Here is a 10,190-nt window from a genome sequence, read left to right on the forward strand (position 1 = left end):
AATTGTAACGCATAACACCTCTAATCAGTGCTGTAAAGATGGGGCATGAAGGTCCATTAGAAATAAACTCACTCGGGGATATCGGCATAGCAGTGCCACGTCAGACAGCAGCTCCACATTGTCTCTTGTGGAGGCAGTGCCCCTGCCCGCCCTGCTGCTCCCTTTGGCACCACTGAGGGGTGAGGATGCCCGCTTTGCAGTGCACTTACAGAGACTCCTCAGCTGCAGAGGTATGCAGAGGTAGCTCTATCTTAATTGTGGCTCCAGCTTCCAGGATGGACGGACCATCCACCGTTTGGGTACAAACAATCACGCATTTGTGTGCAATACAACATAGGGTACTAAAACCAGATACACTTGAGCGGCAACTGTCTTCCCTGTGCATCAGCAGGACTCCACCCCAGCTACACTGCGGTTGCTCAGCTTGTCACTTGGAACAAAATGAGATTTTTCAGGAAGAATGGACAGGAGGTGAGTCAGATGGCCGAGGTTGCCATGCCTTGTTACCATTTCTTCCCTTCATTGCAGGGTTTGTGTCTATGGGAGCTCTGGTCTATGCCTTCCCCTGATGACTGCCGATGTCCCTAGTCACAGTCAGAGCTGGACTGGGGGTGTCAAAGAGTCGCTGCATAAACATGTTATGCTGCTGCTGCTGTTGAGGAAGAAATCACTCTCCAGCAACATCAGTCTTGGGGGAAGAGACCCATTTCTAGGAGACCCAGGGTAACGGTCCTGTCTTGTGCCTCCAGTGGGCAGCACCTGGAAGGGCCTCTCCTGGCCTCCTCAATGCCACAAACCCTTTGCGAGTCCCATCCGCTCTCGGGAGGGAAGATGAAAGGCATCAGTTTTCTACCTTCAGCTTTCAGTCTCTCTTGCAGGTGGACCCCCTCTGTCCCTGCAGCAAAGGTGAGCTCCCACACCCCAGTGCAGATGGGAAGGCAGGTACACTGCCAACCCAGGCCCACCTGCTTTGGCACAGACCTCCCTCACCCCCATCAGCTTCAGCTGCAGAGCCATCTCTGGAGAGGCGGCCTGCCTAGGTCCACAGTGACCACAGGGGAGTACTTTGACACTCCAGAAGCGGCAGGTTAATTCCTTGCCTTTCTCTCAGTCTGTGGGCCCCTGGATGCCCCACTTCTCTGTCAAGAACAGCTCGCAAAGGTGCTGCATCCTTTTGCTGGCACTTACCTCCCTGCAACCTTACAGAACTCCCACCTCCCTCCTCTCTCGGATAAGGGAACTCTTCTCCAAGGAAAAGCTGCTGCTCACCATATCCCCAAACATTCAAGAAATGGATCTGGTCTGAATTTTTGTCTGGTCCTGTTTTGTGGTTGGTTTTCTTCACAGTTTACTTACAGTTCACTTTGGACATACGTCATTTCAAATAGGGATATTTAGCGTTCTCCAAAAAGGAGCCACCTCACTGGAGATAGAAATCATTCCAGCCCTCTTTGTCTACAAGCTAGTTATGTATTTCCAGCAGTTTCCGTAAATGTCCTAATGGTTTTGCACATCTACCCAGGGGACTGAATTGTCTGCTAGGGAGCTTTCTTATGGGATTGCTTACCTTTAGCAGAATCATTGGTGTATAAATTTACTGAAGGCCCTTGGCAAAACAAAAATAGTGTTACATTTGTGTTTGTCTTTCACTGCGTTACAGAATGAGGTCCGTTATGTGCAAACTTAGGGCTAAACCTCCTAAAGTAGGTCTAACACATGCCTGTCCCTCACCTGCCCTAAGTGATACTAAATCTTAGATTCAGTGTAGTGTCAGTCAAGAAACATCTCGCAGCAGTGTTATTAATATAAAGCTAAGATAATCTGCTGAATCTCACTGTACTATGTTCTGTTCTAATGGTTATGTCCTTTGTATGTCTTCCAGCCATTCTTGTCACTGCCATAAATGTTTTAGAAAACACAAATTTAGTAAGTATGAAAGCCTTCTGGAACGCTCTGCCCCACACAAGGTGGTCCCTCCCTGGCACTTCATTTCGCTTAGCTCTGAACGCCAATGTCCATGCCAAGGCAAAGCCTGCCTTGAGGCTTTCTTCTCTTTACTTCAGCTTTATTAATTTTTTTTATTTAAAGGTAGTACAGGTCACCAGCTACCCAATTTCCATTAACATTGAATTTCTGCTGTCATCTGTGTAATACCACTTACCTGAACTGGAACACCCCTTTGTTTCAGGTAACCTACTGCTTCCCCAAGTCCCTCCCTACCTTGGCTCTAGGCTGGTCATTAAACTGGGAGGTGGCTGGTTCTCATCCGTCAGCACACAGGGTTAATACCTCTCAACAAGCAACTGTGATGTGATAAATCTCAGTCCTTCCTCACACCTTGAACACTGAAAAACAACTCTCTCTCGCTTTTAGTGTGGCATTTTGTAAATTCCTGTAACTAAAACCAGATCTGGGATTCTGCTATGGATTGTGTTTCCATACCTTTAAGTGCTTTAATTTTATTTCAAGTAAATATGGAACTGCTCCCAGATAAATCACATCTCACTTGCCAAGGAGTGCAAAACCAAAACCTGATGCATTAGCGGTTTTCATTTCCCAGATAGTCCAAAACTTTAAATGCAGGCAACAATATCATGTCAGACAGAAATACTTCATTAATAGGGTTTTTTGTTTTCTTGTTTCTAAATTGCAAGAATAGAAATATGTTTATAAAACATAAAAGATATGATTCACTACAATTTTCATAGGGTCCTTGAAGCAAAAAAAGAAAATTGCTCAGTCCTTCAGTCTTTAGGAAAAAAGATACTGTTCTTAGAGGTCTGACAGAATAAATTTGTGGATCGGAGTACCTGCCTTTGGTGAGGTTGTGAATGCTGCTCCTTCTTTTCTGACAAGTCACTTCATGTATTATTAGATAGTACAGAAGAATGGAAGTAGTTCCTTTTTTTTTTTCCTTTGTTTCTCAGATTTCAAGGAGGCAAGCAATCCCAGAAACAAAACCTCTGCTTCTTCCCCTCCCACATGCTCATCCTTTTGGATTTTTGATCCTTCCTCTTGGTCCTCTTCTTTTTGCTTCTAAGCCTTTAATTCAGTTAATATTTTCTGACTTTAAACTACAGTCTTTCATGCCTCATACACTCTGAAAAACACAATTCTTATTAATTTGCCTTTGTATTAATTACACAGCATCTTTCATTCAATTCAGGCAAGAGGAAAACAGAAAGTTGCTCTTACTGCCTTGGGCTTTCAGGCTCTTTCTTTTGCCCTTGCTGATCCTGGGTTCTGTTACAGCAGGTAATGCAGGTGTGCTGCCGCTGTGAGCCATGTCCAACATTCAGCCTTCAAAACACATAAGGCAGAAGACACCTCTAGAGCCAGAATGCTGTAGTATTAAATATCCTACTTTGTCACAACCCTGTGCACAATGCAGAGTAAGTGACACTAAAATCATCAAAATAGACCTCTTATTAAAGAGAGGGTAGCTAGTTACACAGTGGTGCTGCTTAAGCCCTTTGCCAAAACACCCTCATAATTAGGTCCAACAGCTGAAAAGGTTAGTGAACAAAATGCCTAGCACTGGACCCCTGGAGGAGGAACACCTTTAAAGCACTTAATGCTGTTGGGGATGACTTCCCACTAATGTGTTTATTTTTGGTGCTGCTTGTGATTCTTCAGGTTTCTGAGGAAACCCTAGTAAATACCTGACACAGGTCAATAACCTTTTAAAAAGTGGCTGGAGACAGAAGAGAAGCTGCTCCCTTAAAGGTATTTCAGGAGAAATTTCTGAATATAAATGTGCTGTATTATCCCTGTGGGAAAATCTCCTTGAGGGGGGGAATTAGAGAAAATTGAGACCTAATAGAAGCATAGTATTACAGAAAGCTTTTTTAGGGTAAAATACACCTATTGCCTTCAGGATGGTTGGCATGCATGGAATCTACATCACCACAGTTCCTTAAGCAACACATCCTGCCAGCTGAGCACCTGCTGATAGGAGTGACGGAGGATGGAGCAGAGTGGAGACACCATGGCCAGGCTTTTGTGCTCCCTGCAGGAGTGGGAACTTGCTGGCACCACACAGCTGGTAAACTGCATAGCAGTTGTCACATGAAGAATCTGTGAGATGTCCATGGCTGAGCCAACCATTGTGGCAAAATTACTTTCCTCAGGTGAAATAATCTCATTGTAATACTAACACATACCTCCTTCTCAGTTACCTGCCTCCAGGGTACTACTACAACTCACTGGGCACACGATACTGGTCAGTAACAACAATATGTATGACTAGAGTCACTCAAGCTCCACCTAAATGTGATGGAAATGGACTACTCCTGGACTGAAATAAGTCCAGACAGGGGTGGGATTGTTGTCTAAACTCCCAGATTACCCAACTCTCATTCAGTGTTCACAAAGCTAGGTCAATCTGACTCGCTCTAAAGTTGTTATGAATGGACTTCTAATCAAGGCAGTCAGCCTTGGAGAGCATGAGAACACAGTGAAAAGAACATCATTATCTAAGTTACACAGAAAGAAGCTTTCAAGTGAGGAAAATTCTGGCTATCAGAGAAACAGGGTCATAAGGTGCTGCAGTCCACTGACATCAACAGAAAATTGCCTGAAAATAAGGCAGAGATAATTGTAGTGGGAGATAATGATGTCCAGCGCAAATAGCCCCCCCTAAAGAGGGCAAAGCCCTGCTTGAGGAGCATGCGTAGTTAGCAGAGAACTTCAGTAGTGCTATCTGAGGATGGGTACTAATTTGCATTAGAAGCGAGAAACTTGTAACCAATCCTGTGTCTGATGAATGAATATGCAATGTACTATGAAGTGTAAAAAGTGAACAGATGGAGAAGAGAGGGGAAGATTCCATTGTAATTTCTGGGATCAGTCAACGGGCTGAACGTGTCTTCTCCCCCCATAGGGATGCTTATTGGTTAAGAACTTTGACTTATGCATGATAAATAACAAATTAATTCTAGCTGTCATTAGTAATTAAGGTTTTGGTTGTATATAGTTTGGTAGTGTATCATTTCAAGCTTGTTTTTGCAGACAGCCCCTATCACCAGCAACCACGAATCTTAACTTGCCATGATTTTGTAATAAAGAGCGTTATTCTGCAAACTGTTAGTGTGAGTCCTCTGTGGGCACTAACAGTTGCTGACAGCGGGTAACACAGTCACACAAAGTGGGAAGACCCGCCGAGGGGTCTCCTTGATGCTGTTGACACGTTTCCCTGAACAAGGCAGTTGAATTGCCATCTGATCCAGTGGGATTGTTCGGTGAAGGGTCCCTGTAACAGGACACTGACAGACTGGTTGGGCACGAGGGTCTCAGTGGCTTTCCTGAGGCTCTAATAGATGGATCAAACACCTGGGGTTGAGAGGATTCCCTCCCCACCACCCCGCTTTTCGCTTGACAGACCCCCAGGCGTTTTTTTTCAGTTTTCACCAACTCAGTGTAACTAGTTATAGCTCTTTTTATAGATTTTTACACTTCATCAAAGTGCTTATATTTCAATTTGAATATTCTTCAGATAAAAATGAGATAGAAAGAATGTTAAGAATGGTGACAGACCTTTAAAAGGAGATGCCACAAGCTGTACTTCTATTGGGAAAGTCATAAAATTGAAGCACCAGGGAGTTCAGAGGGCAATCAGTAGCTGCAGTGAGGCAGAAGTGGTGTTCAGTGGATGTAGCAGATGTTAGCTGGTAAAGACAGTGTGTAACATCATGAGAATGTAAAAGTAGAGGAGGGTGAAGAAGCTGTGGGGTGGGTCTGAAGAGCTGCTTGAAAGTCAGACACTGTTGGAAAGTGCTCTGTGATGTGTGTATATATAACGAATAATGGTGTATAACAAGTGGGAATAAACTGGATTTATTCTCATTGATCAAAAAGTGAGTGGGAGAAGGCTGTTGAAACTAGAGAGAGTAACTGGAGCATGGGTTTAGGGAGCATGTCTGGGGTTGTGTGCACATGGTGAACCGTGCTTCCTGGAAACTTGGATCATTCAAAACACTAGTGTTGTTGAGTGAGATATGGAGTTAGCTCTCTGCTTATGAAAGAAAACTATTCTATCGATTATATTATCTGCCCCGGTCCCACCTCTTTGCTGGATTATATAGGTGAAACTAGGAAGGGCTGCCAAAATAACCTGGAGCAGTGCATACCATTTAGTCTCAGTACCCTTAGGTAAAGACCATTGGTTTACCAAATGCATTTAGGCTGATACCTTATTTCTTGGAGTGCCCCCATAATGAAAAAGTCACCCAGGGATTTCTCTTATTGCTGAGGATGGGAACTGTGTAATATTGTAATGTATGTAGCCAGGGGCTATATGCATTATAGCCTTTTTTTTTTTTTTTTTCCTCAGAATGAGAAAGCATGAAATAAAATGGCAGGAATTATGACTTTTCTAAAAACATGTTGGATTTGTAAGATAGTGGAATACTAGAGATGAAGGAGAAATAACTAGAAAAATGGGGAAACTAATTGTTATTGAAGAATATCACATAATGTGGTGGTCAACTGAAGTAAGGGGAGAGGCTGGGGGATGAAGTGATCAAGAGCAGCCCCATGGAGAAGGACTTGGGGGTACTGGTGGAGGAGAAGCTTGGCATGAGCCAGCAATGTGTGCTTGCAGCCCAGAAAGCCAATCATACCTTGGCTTGCATAAAAAGAAGTGTGGCCAGCAGAGCAAGGGAGGTGATTCTGCCCCTCTACTCTGCTTTGGTAAAACCCCACCTGGAGTACTGCATCCACCTCTGGAGTCCTCAGTAGAGGAAAGACACAGATCTGATGGAGCGGGTCCAGAGGAGGGCCACAAAAACAATCAGAGGAACGGAACACCTCTCCTGTGAGTAAACACTGAGAGAGTTGGGGTTGTTCTGGAGCCTGGAGAAGAGAAGGCTCCAGGAGACCTTATTGCATACTTTCAATACTTAAAGGGGGCTTATAAGAAAGACGGGGACAGACTTTTTAGTAGGGCCTGTTGGGACAGGACAAGGGGTAATGGTTTTAAATTAAAAGAGGGTAGATTTTGACTAGATGTAAGGAAGACATTCTTTACAATGAGGGTGGTGAAACACTAGAACAAGTTGCCGGGACAGGTGGTTGTCATGGTTTAGCCCCAGCCAGCAATTGTTAAAAGCGTTTTTGTGCATTGACCTCAGAGGATCCTCTGGGTCCCTTCAGTCCTGCTGCTCTTCCAATATCACGCAATGACTAAAAGAACATCTAGAATTTGTTTTGGCTCTTGTAAGAGAATACTTCTTGCAGAAAGCAAGCAAATCTGATTTTGTTTCCTTCCATATTAAAGTGGGAAAGTAAGCTGTCCCTGCCTTCCTCCACCCCCCAGCACAACTGCTGCAACAGTGTAATGTTTTCATCTTGTATCTTTACTTGATCACTTCAAAGTGGTGTCCTACAACAACAAAAAACACAGCTTGCATCCTCATCAATCCTATGCTTGGAAGTACTTTAGGGTTTGGAAAGTTTCAGCATTAACAAACCTCAGGTCTCTCTTGTATGAAGCCCAAGAAAGTACTGTCCTGTTAGCAGTCATCCTTGATCTGTGAGCTCCTGACTGATGGTATTCCCTTTCTTAGGGGATGTACTCAGTTATTGAGAAAGGGGTGCAGTGAATGAGATATACTAAGTAATGTTCATGAACTGGATTTCATAATAAATACAAATAAAGTTTTAATTACAATAAAATTGGCTTCACATTGATCTATTATGCATATTTTGTGTAATAAGGATGCCTATTGAAAAGATGTCAGTATAAGTTAAAATAACGTCTTATTCTGATGCTTCTACGTAAGTGCCCATAAGAGGAGGCATAAATATGGTGAATTTTTTCACAGTTACTGAATAATGTTTCATCCTTATTTTGTACTTGGAATAATTGTTTCTCTGACTAAACATCATTTCTTGCAGACTAACCTATAAGTATTTACCAGAAATGTGCTGAGCTGTTGTAACCTAAACACATTCACTTCTATGAAGGTAGGCCTGTCTATGTGTGTACTGTCAAGTGGAAGTATATGCTGCTGATGCTACTTTTTTTTTTTTTAGGATGCATCCTCCTCCCTCCACCTGAGCTATTGAGAAAGTTGGTCTTCAGCTGAAGAAACCTCTTCCTTCAGGCTACTTGTCTCTGTAGTTGTGCTGCCTTCTCTTGCACCTCAGCCTTGACAGAGGACCCCAGCTAGATATGGAGATTAATGTTTCCTTGCATCTGATGCATAAGGTCCTGAGCTTTTCTTAGAATAAGCAAGTACTGATGCTGCCTTAAACATCTTGATCCATGCTTTATATTGGCTGACCATGGAAATGGGTCTTAGTCACTTTTCTGTCTCATGTTTTACAGCCAAAAGTGCCTTACTGGGAGAAGTACTTCAGCCTTCACATGAGTAATTTTTCTGGTTTCAGCTGGGATAGAGTTAATTTTCTTCCTAGTAGCTGGTACAGTGCTGTGGTTTGGATTTAGTATGAGAATAATGCTGATAGCACACTGATGTTTTAGTTGTTGCTAAGTAGTGCTTGCCTGAAGTCAGAATTAAGCGTCCCATGCTCTGCCAGCGAGCACGTTCACAAGAAGCTGGGAGGGAGCAGAGCCAGGACAGCTGACCCAAACTAGCTAAAAGGATATTCCATACCACAGAATGTCATGGTCAGTACATAAACTGGGGGAAATTGGCAAGAGAGGGACGATTGCTGCTTGGGGACTGGCTGGGCATCGGTCAGCAGGTGGTGAGCAATTGTATTGTGCATCACTTGTTTCTCTTGGGTTTTAGTCCTCTCTCTCTCTCTGTAACCTCCCTTTTCATTGCTACTACTACTACTACTACATAGTATTTTTACTTTATTTCCATTATTAAACTGTTCTTATCTCAGCCCAAAGGTTTTACCTTGTTTCCCGATTCTCTTTCCCATCCCACTGGGGGAGGCAGGGGACTGAGCAAGCAGCTACATGGTACTTACTTGCCAGCTGGGATTAAACCGTACCAGTAATAAAAAGGCTCAGGGAAGTATATTTTCAAGATGCCACAGGTATTACATGAAAGTAGTGACAGCAAAATTGCTGAAAGAGTTGGTGATGTTTTATTCTAATGAAGCTGCTTACCTGGGATCTTTACTCCTTTTGAACAGTGAGACTCAAAGGAGAGTCAGAGGGCCTGACTGCTTGAATATTCAGCCTGTGCACTTCACAAACCTGAAAGCACTCAAGTCCTATGCCTTGTGAAGTGTTGACTGATTCAGGCTTCTACAGGAAGACATTAGCAAACCATCATTATAAAAGTTCAGACCTAGGAAATTGTGACCTTGCAGAAGAATAGCTCAACAGAAGTTATTTGCTCCAGCCAGATCCTTTGGAAATGAATGGTGCATTAAAATTTCTCTTGCTACCTACAAAGCCTTTAGGATTTGAGCCAGACTTTTACATGAAAATGAGTATTTATTCTTCTGTGCCCTGAACCCTGGGGTTTGGAAGTGCTCAGCCTGAAAAATTATAGGCTCCATAAAGGCTTACATCTTCTGCATAAAATTTAAGGATCTGGCGGTGCAAGACAGTTTCTCTCCAGGTACATTCCTGGCACAGGACCTTCCCCAAAAATCGTAAAAACAGAAATACAGAATGGCTGAGGTTGGAAGGGACCTCTGAAGGTCACCTGGTCTGACACCCTTCCTGAAGCAGGGCCAACTACAGCCAGTTGACCAGGACCACGTCTATATGGCTTTTGAATATCTCCGAGTATGGAGACTCTACCACCCTGCTGGGCAGCCTGTGCAGTGCTTGGTCACTCTCACAGTCAAAAAGTGTTTCCTGATGTTTAGAGAGAATCTCCTGTGTTTCAATTTGCACCCATTGTAGCTTGTCCTGTCAAAAACACCTCTCTGGGGACTTGGAAGAAGTGCACGTAGACTGATAACACTGTGTAAAACAACCTGGTCTTTTTCCTTAGCAGGGCCTAAGCTTTCTCTGGGGCTTTTGCTAATATTAGCCTTTAACAGACTGTGCAATGCTCTGTTAAGGGAACATCCCAAGTAAATCCTGTGTCTTACTTCCCTCTGCTGACAGCTGTCCAGGAGGTGCTCCTAAGCTGTGGATGGAAATGCCAGTTAAGTGGTGGTGGTGGAGTTAAGAATACATATTTCAAAGGAGACATCTCTACAGATTTTCAAAGATATGTTATATTGCTCTGGTAAGTCTTCACTTACTAGGTCTT

Source organism: Falco cherrug, chromosome 3 (assembly GCF_023634085.1).
Source record: "Falco cherrug isolate bFalChe1 chromosome 3, bFalChe1.pri, whole genome shotgun sequence".
Taxonomy (NCBI): domain Eukaryota; kingdom Metazoa; phylum Chordata; class Aves; order Falconiformes; family Falconidae; genus Falco; species Falco cherrug.